The sequence below is a fragment of the Equus asinus genome, chromosome 20 (assembly GCF_041296235.1).
Source record: "Equus asinus isolate D_3611 breed Donkey chromosome 20, EquAss-T2T_v2, whole genome shotgun sequence".
Lineage (NCBI taxonomy): Eukaryota > Metazoa > Chordata > Mammalia > Perissodactyla > Equidae > Equus > Equus asinus.
The window spans coordinates 102,851,099-102,870,998 of NC_091809.1; the positions used below are offsets into that span (position 1 = coordinate 102,851,099).

Genomic DNA, 19,900 nt, shown 5'->3' on the forward strand with positions numbered 1-19,900 from the left:
AGTTGTAGGTCCTTCTGGTTCTGCTATGTGGGATGCCGCCTCAGCATGGCTTGATGAGCGGTGCTACATCCGCACCCAGGATCTGAACCGGTGAAACCCTGGGCCGCCCAGAGCAGGAACTTAACCACTTGGCTGTGGGGCCGGCCCCCATGCCAGCCTTTGAAGAAGGGCATCAGAAGCAAAGACATTTTCAAACCAGTGTGCTACCTGCTTTCTAATGATTTTTACAGATTCGAGTTTCTAGGATTCTATGAAAACTCCAAAGTTCTGATTTTAAGTCTCACTGGAAATAAATGTGAATCCAGAAATAAATACTACAGGGAAGTACAGACATCCCTACCCACCAGACCTTTCCTGAACTACTCAACAGAGGCCATGCACGTCATATAAGTGAGAGGAATGGGGAGTTTGGAACTTCAGTGGCTCCTTCCTGGTCCTCAAGGATGGTGCTGTCTGGCTGCCCACATCAGGCTGCCTTGCAGACCCAGGGAGGTCTTTTCCAGACGGCAGGCTCAGTTTTCCTTGGAAAATGCTTTAGTGCAGAACACCCTGGAGAGGGCATTTGGCATTATTTGGCTGCCCAGAATCTAGTCTCACTACTTTTTTTTTCAGTGACTTTAGTGACATATAATTGAGATACAAAAAACCTGCCCGTTTAATGTATATAATTGGATGAGCTTGGACATATGTGTACACCATGATGCCATCTATCACCACAATCAAAGCAAAAAACATATCCTTCACCTTCTAAAGTTTCCTTGCATCCCCCTTTTTTTGTGGTAAGAATGTTCAACGTGAGATGTACCTTCTTAAATTTTTAAGTGAACTATACCGTGTTAGCTATAGGCACAATGTCGGACAGATCTCTAGAATTTGGTCATCTTGCATAACTGAAACTTTATACCCTCAGAATAACTCCCCATTTCCAGCTCCTGGTGACCACCATTCTACTCTCTGCTTTTGTAAGTTTGGCTCTAAGTTTCACTATTCACATAAGTGGAATCCTAAGGCATTTGTCTTTCTGAGATTAGCTTATTTCACTTCGTATAATGCCTTCCAGGTTTATTCATATTGTTCCAAATGGTAGTCTTCCTTCTTTTTCAGGCCGCATAATATTCCATTGTATGTATATAGCACATCTTCTTTATCCGTTCATCTGTTGATGGACATGTGGGTTGTTTCCATGTCTCAGCTGTTGGGAATATGCTGCAGTGAACATGGGAGTGCAGATAGCGCTCAGATCCTGATTTCAATTCCTTTGGCTATATACTCAGAAGTGAGATTGCTGGATCACACGGTAGTTCTACTTTTCATTTTTTGAGGAACCTTCATACTGTTTTCCATAGGAGCTACACCACTGCGCATTCCCACCAACAGTGAACAAAGATTCCAATTTCTCCACATCCTCGCTGACACTTTTTTGATTTTTTGATAATAGACATCCTAACTGGTGTACAGGGAGATCTCATTGTGGTTTTGGTTTGCATTTCCCTGATGATTAGTGATGCCGAGCACATTTTCATGGACCTGGTGGCTGTTCATATGTCTTCATTGGAGAAATTTTTGCCCATGTCTTTATCACATTATTTGGTTTTTTGCTACTGAACTATAGGTAGTCCCACTTATTTCCTTTCTGGACACTTCCCTTTCGTGTGCAGTCTTGGTAGGAGGTAGTAGCTAGCTCTTATCCCAGAAGCTTAAACTGCCAGATTTCACTCTGCCTCCATGTGCAACAGAACAGACATGTGACTTTCATCTGGTCAGTCAGAGACCTTCTCCCGGGACGTTAAACCTTGAGCAAGTAGCGCAAAGGTTTGGGAGAGTTGGAAGTCATCTGCACTGCAGAGCAGACTTTGGACTAGATTATTGGTGTGGCCGGGCCCATGCTCTGGTTCCTGCTGCTTAACCTTCCAGATCTCTCATCCTTCCTTCACTGTCTCCAAAACTGGCCCCTCAGCCTCCTGTCAATCAGTGAGCACCTAAGATCTCTCTAATGAACCCCTTTTTTCCCTAATACGGCAAGAGTCCGCTTTTGTTCCTGCAATAAAAAATCTTAATAATACCCTCTGCAAGTTCACTTTCCATCTGCGTCTCCCTCTGCAGATTTCTCTGTGAAGACAATGGTGTGTGTGTCAAATGTCTGAAGGGAAGGACACACGCAAAAGCGACCTGCGCTAACACCATGTGTATAGAGTCTCAGACCTCAGTTTCCCCCTGAGTGCCTTGGGAATAAGAATAAATGGACTCGTGCTTTACCAAGTAGTGAGCTGAAGCCCCATAATCATTACAGGCTGCAACTGGGAAATCTGGAACGTGCTATGTCCTTTCCACCTTCCTCTTTCAGGGCTATCCAATGGCTCCCAAGCTTTAGTGTGCCTAAGAGTTACCTAGAATATTGTTAAAACAGAAGATTCCTGGCCACCCTCTAGCCCCTCTAACCCAAGGTTCCAGTTCAGTAGGAGATTCTGACAAGGGTGGTCTCAGGACCATGCACTGAAAAACACTGCAAGCCAGCCTGCAGATGAAGACATTACACAAAGAAGGGGAAATTAGAGAAATTCAGAGAGAAACAAAAGCAGAGTCCTAATTAAGCCTTGCCTGAAGCTTGATCCACCTATGGATTTAAGAAAGAGAATACATCCCTTGTGTTATTTAAGCCAAAATTTCAAAAACACAATTTTCTGTTACTTAACAACTGAAAGCATCCTGACTAATACAAAAATACTTTCCTCTCATCCATCATGTGACTGGATAATCGCAACGACCCCATGAAGAATGGTTTGGTTTTATTCCTATTTTATGCACGATGACGCCAGCTAAAAAAACTGGAATCTTTGCTTAAATCAAGCATAATTTAGATCCAGATCCGTGGGGGTAGGTCTGTTGAGTATAGTGACTCTCTATTAGGGAAAATAGGATTTTGGCCCCCTTCTGACTGGATTCATGTCCCCCTACCTTCCAGAAGTTTTTCTGAAAACTGGGCCCACACTGGTACTCGTTATGTGGCTCCCAGTTACAAACAGATTCAGCACTACAGACAGAATTTAATTGTTCTTAAATAGTTAAATGTTTCAATATTTCTCCTTTTTTCTTCAACTCTACTGGGAGCTCCTCAAAGGAAAAGACCACATCTTAAATCCTCACATTCCCCTAGAAGAAAGATGCTCCATCAATAATTGCTAATTATTGGCTGACTGAATTAAAACAAAAGGACAAGTAAACCCAAGGGTAGAGTAAACTGTGGTTTCTTCCTATGTGTAACTGAGTTCTGGTAGTTTCTGACACATAGTTTGTCCTAATAAATTTTTGCCGAATGAATGAATGAATGAATATCAATTGAGCCTTTCTATTACAATGAGACTCCACACCCGTGACATTGGAGAACAGGACTTTCCAGCGAAATACCGAAAAACAAACAACAGGTTAATAGAGTGTCTCATCTTGTCTTCAAAGAACAATGTTTTGAAATTGACAGCAATTTGAAGACTTCCACTGGATGTTCTCAACATCAGTGCCAGCAGCACCAACCATGAGATATTTATAAGCCACCTTCCTATAACTTAAGATCAATGTTTCTGCCTTGTTGTATAGACAAAACAGAGCAAGAGCTGCAATACACTCAGTGAAAGTTCCAGCATACTCAGACCACAGGCTGTGGCCCATGTGGCAAAAGACTAAAAATTAAGGAATCTAACCACCGCTAAAAATCAAAGATGGAGATTCTAAATTTTGTAATATGTACCTACCATGTTTAATAATATTAATTAGTACACAATCTCATGTGTTGCTTAGGTCATGAAAGTTCAAAAATCTCCCCTTAATTTGCATTTCAACATGACATGGTAGAGTAGAAAGCAATTGTGTTAGACTAGAACACTTGATTCCATATCTGGCCCCAACATTCACATGGTATGGACCTTAAGAAGGTCAAGAACCTATCTGAATCTTCTTTCCTCTTCTGTAAAATGGAGATGACATTAAAACCCACTCCACTGAGTCATTGTGAGTGTCCAGTTATGCAATACAGGGTGCAAAAGTACTTTATATATTAAATATGTCATTTAGGATGATTTGGGTAGCAAGAACAGAAAATCAATTTCAAAGTAGCTTAAATACAGAGAGAAGGTATTGGCTTTCATAACTGAGAAGCCCTGGGATGGGTTAGGCTCCACCTCTTTTCTCTACACACCTCTGTTCTGCTCTTCTGTGTGGGTGTATTTATCATCGGCTTGGCTTCATTCTTAGTCTCAAGGTGGCTGCCAGCAGTACGCTAGGCTGTGGACTTTCTCATTCACATCCTGGGAAGAAAGATGCTTCCCATATTCTCCAAATAAAAGTTTTAAGTTTTTCTGTGATTCACCACTCCTGAATATTGACAGAGGTCAGGATTATCCAGATTGGCCTAGAGCAATCAGGGCCAACCCCAAGACCAAAGGATGAGGTCAATACCACCCAGAGTACATAGATGCTGGACAATGAGTGATATTTTCCCAAAGGAACATTAGGAATGGAAAAAAAAGAAAAAGGAAATAAATGGCACAGATCTCCACACCATTGTATAAACGGCACAGCTTTATATTCTGATGGATGTTAGTTTTGTAGCTCAGTTTGGGATACGTCTATGTATTTAACCTATTTTACAGTTTTGCTTTCAGATATTTAAGCAGTTTAATTCATGATATTACCTTCCTTACTTTTTGTCGCCACCTCTCAAATTTCTGAGATTACTCCCATGATGAGAGCCACATTACACATTTGGTTTGTAATACACGGAAGAGCTTAGAAAACTGCAAAGCATTTTGAAAATGGTAGATACTTTCTTTGCTACTTTGCTTGTCAATATGGTCCTTTGACTTTGGGGATGCTAACTAGCATGAAAGGATTGTGGGGTTCTCTGGATAGCCAAGTTCCGTGGAAACTAGATTTATTCATGAAGGATAAGCCTTATAGGTTCCAAGAAAAAACTCGTCAGCCAGCCCTTATACACAATCTAGCCTCAGGCTTTCCTGAAACAGGTGGCTCATTGGCTCTTAGTATAATAGCACTAGTCATTTTTGTAACAGCTTAATGTGTAATGATTTACAGTTCACAAGCTGCTGGAAAAGAGCCTGAGAGCAATGGATGGATGTTAAAATTTCGTAGATTTTAGGCCTAGGGGTCAGAACCCTGAGTGAGTGGTATGTCTAATGTAGACTGAAAATAATCAGAAATAAAATTCCTAGTAGCATAATTGTTTAAGATCTAAACCCTAGGGGCTAGCCCCATGGCTGAGTGGTTAGGTTCGCATGCTCCACTTCGGTGGCCTGGGTTTGCTGGTTCAGATCCTGGGCATAGACCTGTGCTCCACTCATCAGGCCATGGTGTGGCGGCATCCCATGTAGAGGAAACAGAATGATCTATGACTAGGATATATACAGCTGTGCACTGGGTCTTTGAGGAGGGAAAAATTAAAAAGAGGAAGATTGGGAACAGAAGTTAGCTTATGGCCAATCTTCCTCACCAAAAAGCGTACCTTAAAAAAAAAAAAAGATCTAAACCCTAAATCTTTATTTCTTTCTAACCTTCCTAAATATCATAAGGCTCAAGCTAAAAGTCTGCAGTTTTGTAATTATTGCCTGTTTGCACATACCTCAGTTCATTTGAGGCTCACAATCTTCTTTGACATAGATAAGGATTATTAACTTTTCTTTACAGAAGAGGAAACTGAGCCCCAGAAAGGATAAAGGAGTTGCCCAAGGTCAAGTAGGAAGTGTCAAGTTCAGGTATTTTGGTTCCAAGTTCAATGCTCTTTCCACAACAGCATGGCGTATATACATTTGGAAACTTATGGAGACCACTACAAAAATATCAGATTCACTTTGGGCTCTAGGAAAGGACTTAGCCATCTGTGTTAGTAAGCGCTTAGAATCAATTAGTAAGATAGGACTAGAATCTTCATCTTTGGGGAGTTTTACAAGGTCAGAAGAGTCTCCAGCTTAATCCAAACAGAAGCTGCAGGGACAGCCAAATGACTTAAAGGCTCCTCCAACTCTTAAAGGCTGGAATTCTGGGATCTATATTTCAAGGGCGGATCATCATTGCAAGAGCTTCGATTACATCGTCAAGAATGACGTACCCATGAAAGCATCTGTTTCTGACAATTAGCGGGTTTTACTAACAGTTAGGTCCACTTTTGAACCATGACCACAGAAGGAGCTAATGTTCTCTGGCAGTCCATGGTATCCAACCAAATGAATTCATGTTGGCCTGTGGACAGGGTGTAATCTCCTCCATGCAGACCCAAAGGAAAGGGCCATCCAATTTTAAATTGAGGAATTTGGTTTGCCTGATGAAGTCATTCACGTGACCACTAACCAGTTATCCGGTTGATAATCATTCCTCTCTTTGAATTAGAGTAGGTTTGATTTCAATCACTGGCTAGTTTTCCTACAAAGAGCACATTTTCGTTTTTTGTTGTATAGTCCTATATATATATAGTCCTTGCAACTCAGAGACTTGAAGCATGGATTTCACTACAAAAGCACAATACATTGAAGACAGTAATTTTGATATCCATTTTTGTAGCGTATTAGAAAACTGAATGATTTTGTAATAAGCAGAGCTAATTAAAGTAGATGCTTTTGAAATTACAGGGAAAGATGGTGAGTCATCTCCAATATGGCACGGATATATGGGATTACTTTTTGTCGTATTAGCATAAAACTATTGCCAAAATTACATTATCTTCAAATAAATGCTTGCATTTTAGATGTTTTTTCTTAATAAGCATGGGCAATTATTTTAACACAACTAGCACATGTTTATTTAAAAATTTAATTACTACGTTTTCATTTCATTTCATTCATTAACAGTTAGCTGGATTTATACCAAAAAGGACTTAAGGCAGAATGCTACATTTTAATTAAAAAGTAAGATTTTTAAAATGCGTATACATAGAGTATCTCAGATGAACAAAAGAAACAAAATACTAGCAGCTAACTTTCCTCTTTTTTGTTGTTTATATACAATTTAGGAATCAATGCAGGTCTTTCCACTTTTCAATTCCCAAATGAATTCTTGATTCAGATTGAATTTGTCCATGCCATTAGTGGTGGTAGAAATCTTTCTGAACCTGCAGAATATTTACTGCTATCAAATGTTAAATTCTCACGTGATAATTTCCAGGGGACCAGGGATCTTTAGTGACTCCTTCCAGTCTTTTATGCTCCTTTCTTCAAACTCTCACCAGCCCACACTTACTTGCTGAGGGATTTATCTGTAGCACAGTGATTTATTACGACTGACATCATGGCGGGATGACTGTTGGATGCCCAGGTGAATTCTTTTCATCGATTAAGCCTTGGCAATCTTGTCGATTGGAAAAATAAAGACAACCATTACTATCATTACTATTGTTATTGGATCAAGTATTGGGATTTGACAAGAAAAATGGGATTACGAATTCTTGGCTTGCTGGGTTCTACTCATAAGCCTTTCACATCATCTTAACACATAATAGGACATTTTCATCTGTTGTGGCTCTGCGGGAGCTCTAATGTCTGTGTTCGAATGGGTTATAGTATACCGATCTCCCTACTCATTAAGCGGTTTTTCAGCATGAGAATGAATGTGGCAGGGCCAAACTAATTATACTTTTCACCCATGACAAGGATGAAAATGAACTGTCTGCTCTTGTCATCAGATGGTATATTACTCGTCTTGTTGGAAATGGTAAGTATTATGAAAATAAAATATGACGGTAATAATCGTTCTCAGTTAGGCTGCAGCTATTATGTCTAAGGCGCTTCACATGCCTCGTCTCATTGAATCCTCTCAAGAACCCTGTGTCCCAAGACATCCGTTTTATAGAAGGTTTGTACCCTTTTACCATCCTTGACCGTTCCCCCACCTCAGCCCCTGACAAGCACCATTCTACTCCGTTTCTATGAGTTTCGCTTTTTTCCTTTCCTTCTTGTCGTGATTTGAGATTTCCAGCAGTGAGAGCTGATATTCAGCTCCGCACTGCCCCCTTGTGCCTGCCACCGAGTTTACAGCATCAAGGCCATTAAAATCCCTCTGGCCACTACTCCCGCCTCCCCCGCCACAGTCTTGCCTCTTCCACTTCAACAGTTGAGTTCGCCCGCTAGTTTTCAATTTAAATTGAGGTTTTAGAAGGCTCTTAGCAGATAATGGTGTCTTTGTCCACGCTGGAATCCTGAATGCTTCCTCTCCTGCACTCAGTATTTTCTCCCCGTTCTTTGCTCTCTCTTAATAGTAAATTGCATAAAAGTAGTAAAAAGACCCAAAAGTAGCCAGTTTCCAAGAGCTCAAATGTTTGAAAGGGAAACTGCAATATTTATCGAGCTGAGAAGTTGACTGTGTTCTGGTAATTCGTTTTTACAATTACTCAATTTTGAATTCCCAGTTATAAATAAATAATCAATGTTAATCACATCTCCTGAGAGGAAACACGTTTGACAAGTGTCCAAACTGATGAAAAACCCAACTCAAAGGCCTCCTCACAATGACTTCAGCAGGAAAAAGAAACTCTGAGAAATTCTTTAAAATGACAAAAATGCTAAAATAGGTAAAAAGACTCTCTCCCCAAAGTAACCCAAAATAACCAATTTCTGTACAACCAATAACTAAGAAAATTAAGGTTTTTTGTCACCGAACTATCACTTTGACCAAATTGTCCTCTGAACCAACTTAATTTCAACCAAATTGCTTTCTTCCAAATCATATTTGGCTAAATTGCTTCCAATTTGCAGTTGGCCAAACCCTGTCCTACCCACACAAGCCAATCAATATAAGAAATTCGGTCACCAAAATGAGATTTTAAGGGGCCAGCTGGTGGCATAGTGGTTAAGTTAGTGCACTCTGCTTCAGCGGCCTGGGGTTCGCCAGTTCAGATCCCAAGTGCAGACCTACATACTGCTTATCAATGTAGCTGCCCCTGACACAGGAAGGGTTAGTAATCACTGGAAAAAGCTTGCCAACAAACTGTGACCCGGAGGTGAGAAGGCCGGTTAGCCAATGACGGGCAAGACCTCCAGGGGGACAACCTAAGACAGGCATTGGCCGCCCGGGGGCACAGATGGAGAAACAGTATCGATATTGGGAGCAGGAGGGACCGTTGCCTAAGAGACCTTGCCTGCTCTGAGATAAAAATATACGAGCATAGCAATAACATAATATGAAAACAGACGCCAAGGGAGGGCTCCTTGAGAAATCACTAAGAATTCTTGGCATTCACTAATTACTTCATCCAGAACACCTGTGTATGTCTAACAGATGTAAGCTATGTATATATTGAAACGCTGGTTACAATAAACTCAGAGTGGCCATCAGCCCTCTCTGCCTCTATCTTGGTGTGTACATTGGATCGCGACACCGACATATGGTGACCCCGACGTGATCCAAGATCGGCACCACGCCGTGAGAACGATGGGCCAACAATTGACGACCCAGCAGAAATTATACTTTAAGACACTTCAGCAGCTGCTGAAGGCAATTTCAGTTTCGGTTTCTCCCGCGGAGTTACAGAAGCTGTTGCTGGCAATATCTACACATTGCCCCTGGTTCCCTGAGGATGGCACCTTGGACACTGAGTTGTGGGAAAGGGCTGGCAAGCCACTAAAGTCTTGCTTTGAGCATGGCCTTTTAAAGGATGTACATATCTTAACGACTTGGGGAGCAGTACGTACTGCGCTGTTCCCTTTGTCAGATCTATTGGATGAGGAAAAATCTGCCTCTTCACCCGAGCACCCTTCAGGCAAAGCTGAGGAGGCGCCGCCACTGACTCCTCCACCTTGCTGGCCACCAAGAGACTCTTTTAAAAAGGCCGTTAGTAAGTCTCAGACAAATTTTGAACAAACGTCCTCAGACGATGACGATTTACCATTCCCCCCTCCTTTAGAGAGGCGTTTCGCCTTCAAGAACCCTCCTGTCTTGCCTACTGCTCCTCCTTGTACTCCACCCACCCCGTATGTTGATTCCAGGCAGTATAGTGTGGTTCATAATTGCCTTCGGGAAGGATTAAATCGTGGAGATCCTGATGTTTTTTCCTGTGCCTTCCCCATAATGGTCAATCATGGGCGAAGAGAACATGAATCCCTTCCTTTTGGGGTGTTTAAGGAGCTGAAAAAGAGCATTAGAGAGAATGGAGTGCAGTCACCTTTCACTGTTGGGATGATAGAGGCACTGGGAGCCAGTTATCGTATGCTACCCTGTGATTGGCTTTTGCTCGCAAAGACTCTTTTGTTGCATGCTGAATATACTCTTTTCAGGTCTGAGTATAACGAGATATCTGTATCCCGATCTATGGATAATCTATCTTTAAACCCCCCTCTCCCAATCATCGCCGACATGTTACAGGGGGTCGGCCAATACGCGACACCTCAAGCACAAGCTGAGGCAAATGGAATGTTGCATAGACAATGTTCAGAGGTGGCATTAGCAGCCTGGAAGGCAATTCCCCCTTCAGGGGCAGACAGAGCCACCAATTCCTTTGTGAATGTCCGACAAGGGCCAAACGAGCCATACATAGAATTTATTGACTGTCTCCAGCAGGCAATTGAGAGACAAATAGCTCATCCTGAAGCAGCTCAAATTAGCCTGTTGAAAATAGCCTTTGAAAATGCTAATGCTGATTGCAAGTCTGCTATGTCTCACCTCAAAGGGCGAACTCACACCTTAGGGGATATGCTGCAAGCCTGTCAGGAAGTAGGAACTCATAGTCATGTGGCCAAAGTAATGGCAGCAGCGTTTTCCCAGCTGCCCGAAGGTGCTTTTGATAATGCCTGTTTTAAGTGCGGAAAACCTGAACATCGTGCAAAACAATGCAAGTCCGGTCCAAAAGATATCCCTGGTAAAGGGGGGCCAGCCGCTAATAAGAAGCCACCTTCTAAACCATGTCCTCGGTGCCGAAGGGGATTCCGTTGGGCGAATCAATGTCGCTCTAAAACTGATGTAGATGGTAATCTGGTCAACCGTGACTTTGCATCGGGAAACTCGGGAAACTGGAAACGGGGCACACTCCCCAGTGCCCCAAAAAACCAAGTTTGGGGAGCTCTCAATCAGCAGGCCGACTCTATGTGAATGATTTAGTGGCGGCCTCGTCAGGAAGTGCCAGAGTGGATCTCATGGCTTCAGAAACAGTCGTCATAGATTGTGCTGACAAAACCTTTCTTGTTCCTACCAATGTATGGGGACCTTTACAATCAGGATATTTGGGGTTATTAATGGGACGCTCTAGTTCAGCTTTGAAGGGCTTAAACATCATTCCAGGGGTAATTGATGCTGACTATCAAGGTGAAATAAAAATCATGGTCCGTTCATCTAGTTATTATGTGATAGAAGCTTTTACGAGGATAGCTCAGTTGATGTGAATACCTTACTTGTCCCCTGCTCACGCCTCCACTGCCAAGAGGGGGGCCAGTGGCTTTGGCCACACTGGCAACGGTGCTTTCTGGATACAGCCATTAACATTAAATCGGCCCATTCTTACAGTATACATACAGGAGATTCCCTTTGAAGGGCTCCTGGATACTGGGGCCAATAAAACCATTATAGCCTCCCCCACTTGGCCTCCCCATTGGCCAAAAAGACAAATCTCTGCATCTGTACAAGGTGTAGGGGGACTTATGACGCCTGAGGTAAGTGATCACGTACTCAAGGTCAGAGGACCTAAAAACAGAATTGCCCTAATTACACCCTACGTTGTGCCAATTCCATACTCCCTATGGGGGCGAGATTTGCTTTGTCAGTGGAAACTATCTCTAAACGTTAAGCTTTTTTCCTAGGGGTCACTGATGTTATTAACATTCCTCCCATACCTATTCATTGGAAAACTACCATGCCTGTATGGATAGATAAGTGGCCCCTTCCAAAAGAAAAATTACAGGCTTTAAAGATGCTAGTACAGGAGCAACTAAAATTGGGCCATATTGAACCCTCAGTTAGTCCCTGGAACACCCCAGTATTTGTGATAAAAAAGAAATCTGGAAAGTGGAGATTACTCCAGGACCTGAGGGCAATTAATGCTGTCATGCAACCTATGGGGGCTTTACAGAAGGGATTGCCAAACCCTTCTTTAATACCTGAGAATTGGCAAATTGTTGTTATTGACGTTAAAGACTGTTTCTTTTCTCTACCTTTGTGTGCCGCTGATAGGGAAAAGCTCGCATTCACTGTCCCAGTTTATAACAAACAAGAGGTCCCCCAGAGATATCAGTGGAAGGTCTTGCCTCAGGGCATGAAAAACAGTCCTACCATATGCCAACAATTGGTAGGAGATGTGTTATTAACTTTTTGAAGCAAATACCCTACTATACAACTTTACCATTATATGGATGATATTTTATTAGCAGCGCCAACTAAAAATTTATCATTAATGGCATACCAACAATTAATTGAATTGCTAAAAGGCAAAGGCCTGCTTGTGGCGCAAGATAAGGTACAGTTTACCTCCCCCTGGCAATTTCTAGGATTGATGATTGATAGACACCTGGTAAAGCCGTGCATTCCCTCTATTTCCATACCCAATACTTTAACATTAGTTACATTGCAACAGCTTTTAGGAAATATCAATTGGATGCACACTTTTCTTGGCATCCCGACACATTCTCTGAGTCACTTGTTTTCCTTGCTACGTGGTGACTCTTCCCCCTCTTCTACTCACACTCCTACCCCTGAGGCAAAACAAGAACCAAGCCTAGTAAACAAGGCTCTAACCTCCCAATTTTTAAATCGCTTTGATCCAGAAATTCCTTTCCGCCTGTATGTGATAAACACACCTAAGAGTCCTACTGGTATCGTCTTTCAAAAAGCGGGCAAGGTTATAAAATGCTTGGAGTGGATATACTTGCCCCACACACCAGCTAAGGTACTCTATACACATTTTGATGGAATAGCGGAGGTTATTCAGAGGGGACGTTTACGGTGTTTACAATTGCGAGGTGCTGACCCTCAGACCATTTTTTTACCTTGCACATCTTCTCAATTTGATCATGTTATGATGATCAGTTCACAAATACAAATGGCTTTGCAATCTTATGTGGGTGAGATTTCTTTTAAATCCCTGTCCCATCCACTCTTTCGTTTTTGTACACAAACTCCACTTACCTTCTCCTCGGTTGTCTCTTCCCAGCCTATTCCTGATGCATTAACTGTGTTCACTCACGGCTCTGGAAAAACTGGAAAAGCCGGTATAGCTTGGTTTGCTAATAATGACTGGCAGACCAAAGTCTCTCAAGGACATTCAACTACTCAAATTGCAGAACTGGCCAGCTGTATATCTAGCCCTGTGCGCCTTTCCTTCTGTTCCTTTGAATATTCTTACAGATTCTGCTTATGTAGCTAATGCTGTCCCGCTTTTACCCTCCGTTTTAAACTTTCATCAAACCACACAAGATATTTTCACTCATTTTCTGAAAATCAAGCAATTATTGTCCCAGCGTACTCACTCCTGCTTTATTGCACACATACGCTCTCACACTCCTCTTCCTGGTCCTTTATCTCAAGGGAATGCTATTGTTGATTCTGTTGTAGCCAATGTTTCACTCCTGCGTTTACAGCTGCACGTTCGTTTCACGCCTTACATCATTGCAATGCTCCAGCCCTGCGCTCGTGCTTTCACTTAACAAAACGACGCGCTGCACAAATAATTGCTGGTTGCCCAGCCTGTCAACAATCTTCCCTAGCTACCTCTCCCTTCGCTGCTGATGGGGTTAACCCTCGTGGACTATACAGCAATGACCTTTGGCAAACGGACACAACAATATTTCCGCCTTTTGGACGTTTCAAGTATATTATCGCTTCTGTTGACACTCACTCTCGATTTCTTTTCACATTGGCACATACAAAAAATACCGCTAAACAAGTCATTCGTCATTGGCTTGCTATATTTGCTTTCGTGGGGTCTCCTACATGCATTAAAACTGATAATGGTCCCGAGTTCTCAGCGCGAATTATCCGCCAATTTTGTGCAAATTGGAATATTATCCATAAAACTGGCATCCCCTATAATTCTACGGGACAAGCTATTATTGAGCAATGTCATAGAACGCTAAAGGCTGCTTTACAAAAAATGAAAGGGGGAAATGAGTATTATAAGAATGATCCGCAAGGTATTCTCAATCATGCCTTATTTACTTTAAATTTTTTGAATCTAGCGGAGGATGGCACATCAGCTGCAGAAGGATATATGGGTCAAACTCAGAACCATATGGCCCAACAAAGGCCAGCATTACACACATCTGTTTTGACACAAAATCTTGGCAAAGTGTGGATTAAACGTCCTTATACGGATATCTGGGAGGGCCCTTTTATGGTTAAGTGTTGGAAGAGAGGGGCTTTTTGTGTTTTGACAGATAAACGTTGAGTGGATTCCGTCAAAACGTGCACGGCCTGCTCTGGAATTACCAGAAAATGGACAAACGGATAAGTAAATCAGTTTTTTTCTTTTTTCCTTTTCTTCTCTAATGCATGTTGAGGTGATTTCAGAGAATGAAAATCTCACATATTGGGCCTTTATTCCTAATCCTCCTCTCTTTACTCCAGTTACTTGGTGGCATGCCCATCCCCCTTTGTCCTCTAACGATTCTGATTGGACAGGAGGAACCTGGGTACCCCCACAACAACATACAGGCCTGCACCAAAAGGGAGAAGAACCTCTGGTGATGTATGCTAACGATTTACCTTTTTGTATGGTTTATCAAAACAAAAGCACAACATGTGTCACCTTTCAGGAACAAATGTATTTGTATTACCAACCTAAGAAAGGACAACAGGCAGCCAATCTGACATACATTACTGCTATATCAACATCTTACGAAGACAAAAGTAATGTCACACAAGTTCCTTCCATCCCAATTTGCCGTCCAAAAACTGATTGGCGTTACAAACATTACTCAGTACAGTGGTCCCCTTGCCGTACAGCATATCCAAGGTGGGGCAACATCTTTGGGGCCAACGTGCTGGATTGGGGACCTTATGGACATCTTTTGAGTGACAGTTATACTTGGGCCTTCAACAGATCAAGTCAGAAACCTATAACATGGAGCGAACACGGCCTATATGGACCCCTTTTACAACTATCTCACAATGAGACAGTGTGCAGCCCACTTCACAAAGGAATATGGAGAATTGGGTTGCCTTTATATCACGACGATTGTCCCATGGTAAATATGAGAATGCAAGTGGCAATTATTCATTGACTCTGATTCAAAATGTTTCTGATACCGTTATGATCTGTACCACGCATCCTTATGTGTTATTATGGGGAAAAAATGTCCCCACTATTGAAGAATCTTCTAGTATGTATGTAATTAATATTTCTCCCCCATATTGGTATTCTGCTTGTTTAACACATTATAATGTAACCTCATTGAATGTGACCTATGTAATGGTGTTAAAAAGAAGAGCACATATTTGGTTACCTGTTTGTCTAAATCGGACATGGTCCGAAGAGCATGCTCTACATATCCTCCTTGAGTCCATGAGAAAATTATGCCCTAAGCGGTTTATGGCTACGCTAATCGCGTTCATTGTGTCCGCGGTGATTATCATTGCATCAGCTGCTACAGCTACTACTGCCTTGGTTAACAGTGTTCAAACAGCCCATAAGGTGGAGTCCGTCTTGGTAAATGTCACTCAAGAATTACAGACACAGGTGGATATTGATAAAGGGCTAATGTCACAATTGCAGGCATTAGAGGCAGCAGTAGAGTGGCTGGGAGAGCAGCAAAATGCATTAGCTATGCATATGAAATTAAAATGTGACTGGCAATTTACCATGCAATGCGTTACCCCCCTACCGTATAATAGCTCCCTGACATCTTGGCAAGAAATAAAAAACATTTACAGGGGGCATTTAATACCTCCCTGGCCAATGACATCACTGGGCTACAAGCTCGGTTAGAGAGGCAGTTACAAGAAGTACATAAGGTGTTCTCTCAACAAATATTTCAAGACATTGAGAATGGGTTACACTGGCTAGAGCCCTCCAATTGGTTCTCGGGCCTCAATTTATGCATATTTGTTAATGCTGGTGTGATTTGGATATTATCCATGTCAATAGTTTATGTTTTACATCTGCTGTGCTCCCTGAAAAAACAACAAAGTCAACAAGAGCAAGCATTGGTTATGATGGGCCTTCTGGCCTCAGCACAACATGACGCCTTCCTTGCTTTAAAAAACAAAAAGCAGGGAAATGTAGCTGCCCCTGACACAGGAAGGGTTAATAATCACTGGAAAAAGCTTGCCAACAAACTGTGACCCGGAGGTGAGAAGGCCGGTTAGCCAATGACGGGTAAGACCTCCAGGGGGAGGCAACCTAAGACAGGCATCGGCCACCCGGGGGCACAGATGGAGAAATGATACCAATAGCAGGAGCAGGTGGGACTGTTGCCCAAGAGACCTTGCCTGCTCCAAGATAAAAATATACGAGCACAGCAATAACATGATAATATCAAAACAGACGCCGAGGGAGGGCTCCTTGAGAAATCACTAAGAATTCTTGGCATTTGCTAATTATTTCATCCAGAACACCTGTGTATGTCTAACAGATGTAAGCTATGTATATATTGAAACGCTGGTTACAATAAACTCAGAGTGGCCATCAGCCCTCTCCGCATCTATCCTGGTGTGTACATTGCATCCTGACACCAACAATCAAGCCATGCTGTGGCTGCATCCCACATACAAAATAGAGGAAGATTGACACAGATGTTAGCTCAGGGATGATCTCCCTCGCAAAAAGAAAGAAAAAAAGAGAGATTTTATAAACTATTTTACCCAGGAATGTTATGAATTCAATTTATGTCTTTCCTTATATATCTTGCTTGGTTTTCCAGTCTTTTTATTACCATATAATTTGATCCTCACAAAAAACTGGGAGATTATTTCTATTTTACACCTGAGGAAATGGAGGCTCAGTGAGGCTAAAGGATTTGTCCAAGGCCACATGGCTGGGAACGGGCAACGCTAGGATGAGACCCCAGATGTTCTAGGCTCCATGCTGGGGCCAATCCCATCACAACAGTGCCGGGAATGTAGACCCCACCTTGTCCTTAGGGATGGAGACTAGAGCGGAGTTTGGAAACATTCACACTCAGTTTCCACGTACTAACCAGGCACTCTTACGATCCTGCTCCGGAATCTGAGGGAACGACTCATGTTAAAGGTAGAGTTGATGTGTTTATCAGTCAACACACACGTGTGTGTGTGTGTGTGTGTATGTGTGTGTGTGTGTATTTAGCTCCGACAGTGTGACAATGTGGAAGAAACAAACAAATAAAAAAGGATTTTTGACCCATGTTATCAAGTGTGCAATGTTCTCAAGTGTGCTGATCTCTAAGTTGTACAAAGTGGTCAAGGAAAGCTAAACCCATGTTTGTTCATTCATTCATTCAGCAAATATTTATTTAGCTCCTACACTGTGTAAAGCTTTGTCCTAGGTGTCAGGGAAATAACAGTGAGCAAAACAAAGTCCCACCTTCATGGGATGTTCATTCTAGAAGGCAGTTAGCAAATAGGACAGCATAGTAGGTCATTGGGGGATAAACTTAGTGGCTCTGATTATAGTGACCCTGGCCAATACTCAGGAAGGAGAAGGAGAAGTCAGTGTAGGTTCGAGTGGTGTGGATATGTGCCACCGTCACCTGGAGCCACAAATGATAGAGGTCATCCTTTTTTTTTTTTTCTTAGGAAGATTAGCCCTGAGCTAACATCTGCTGCCAATCCTCCTCTTTTTGCTGAGGAAGACTGGCCCTGAGCTAACACCCGTGCCCATCTTCCTTTACTTTATACGTGGGATGCTTACCACAGCATGGTGTGCCAAGCGGTGCCATGTCCATACCTGGGATCCGAACTGGCGAACCCTGGGCCGCCGAAGTGGAATGTGCGAACTTAACCACTACACCACTGGGCCGGCCCGAGGTCATACTTTTTAAACGTGTTATGCCAGGGAGTATTTGTATCCTTTCTGGGAATATCAGTTTTATAGTAAGAGTAAGACTAGAAATGGATTCAGATCTTGAGTCTTTCATTTATCAGTTGTGTGATCTTTGATGAGTCGTGTGGTGCTTTCTACTCTGTTTCCTCATCTGTAAAATGGGAATAACATTAGTATCTATCTCACCTCTGCCTCATAGACCTATCACGAAGATTGAAAGATAAGACAGGTAAGATATGGAAAGCACTGAGCACAGTAACTGACACAAATTAAGAAATAAATCGATATAGCTGCTGTACCAGTCAGGATTCTTTTAGTTGCAAATGATGGAAACAAAGAATCTACTGGCCTGCATAATTACGTTAAAAAATGCCTTGGGACCCAACCTCTCAATCTATGATCAGCTGGACTCCCAAGGATGGGCAGTGTCTGAATGAGAATTAGACTCTGAGCCCTTAAATGTGACACGGCTCCACGCACTCTGCACGGATTATCTCATTTAATCTTCTCCGCACTCAGTGAAGTAGGTGCTATAATCATCCCATTTTACAAACGAGGGGACTAGGGCACCAGGAGGTTAATGCCAGAAAGTGGAAGAACTGAGAATCAAGCCCAGCCATCTTACTCCAAAGCCTTTGTGCTTAACCATTACCCAGACTTTCTCCGAGGACAATAATGAGGGAAAAGGCGAAGAGGATAATGAGAGTTGCAAAGAAAAAAAATAAAGCATTATGAAAATTTTGACTTTTGATGTTACCCATGGGTTCAATGGAAAATTGTAGGTTCATTTATCTCTGTACCCACAGCACCTAACACAGCACCTAACACACACCCAGGCAGACAGAAAGCTACTAATAGGTGTTTGACAAATGAATGAATTCATCACTAACAGTCTCCTTTACCTCTGCATCTCCAACATGGTCACTTATTTCAGCTTTTCACTTGTGAACAACCCACGTTGCCCCAGAGTATTAGCCAATAAACTTATGCTCATAGTCATTTCACTTTTAAAAATCAAGAGAACTAATAGCAAGCATCCTTCTATATAAAGATCAGAAGGATTTTCTAACACTGAGTGGTTCCAGGAAAACAAACATTTCCACCTTCTCTGGCGCCCTCTGGTGCTTCGAGGCCGAAACTTATCAAGAGTGCCGATGCTTCCGGAAGTTGAGAGACGTGAAACTGAATCTGGATTTACTTTCTACATTGTACACACACTGAACACACACATAGACGCAAACACACAGTCTCTTACGGATTAAACTCTGTTTTCCCTCTCTGCATGTTACTTCAATCAGTGCTTGCATGGGTTTCTCTAGTCCTGCTGGGCTGTAATTTACCTTAGTTTGAATTTCCTTCAGGTCCTCTTCCTAGAGACTCACAGGACCTGTAGAATGTGTGTCTGTGCTTTCTGGAGGGGTCACGAGTGTTATCTGGCACCACTGCCTCACTGACCTCTCTCCCTCTTTTCCTCAGGCCATGGCTCTGAATGCCTGGAGCAGTTACAGGGCAGGAAGCTCTCCCCGGAAGAAGAAAGCTCACCCTCTGTTCTCACTTTTCCTTTCCTTAAAGGGGCCCTCGAAGCCTGCTGCTCCTTCTTCAATGCCTTGCAGAGCTAGTTGCTTGTTCACTAGAGAAGTAGGCCTTTTAGCTTTTCCAGTCCCCCTGGTCGCCATCAGACTCTCTCACGTGACCAGGGGAAACAGACGGGGGTGGGTGGGGGGGGGGAAGTGCAGGTGGCAGATCCCACGCTGTCTGGAATCAGGAGCCCTGTCCCAGCAGCTGGATAAACAGGCTCAGATTCGCAGTTGGGCTGAAGTTGCAAACTGCATTGTATTTCCATGAAACTGAATAACTAGTGATAATGTTTAAATTATTGATCATAATGGCCGACTTTTAGTGCTTAGTGGGTACTAAATACATTGCTGAGTGCTTTCCCTGCAGCGTCTCACTTAATTTCCACGA

General features: G+C 42.5%; 1 long non-coding RNA gene across 2 annotated transcripts in view; it reads right to left on the reverse strand.

The window, feature by feature from the left end:
• Nucleotides 1–19,526, reverse strand: part of LOC123279091 (uncharacterized) — a 100,505-nt gene extending 80,979 nt beyond the window's left edge. Inside the window, exon 1 of one of the 2 annotated variants that reach the window (XR_011496127.1) lies at nucleotides 19,276–19,512. This is a non-coding gene — a long non-coding RNA (uncharacterized lncRNA). Of the gene's footprint in view, nucleotides 1–19,275 lie in introns of both variants that reach the window. The other variant, XR_006516944.2, reaches the window with a different exon arrangement.
• Between the last annotated feature and the right edge of the window lie 374 nt (nucleotides 19,527–19,900).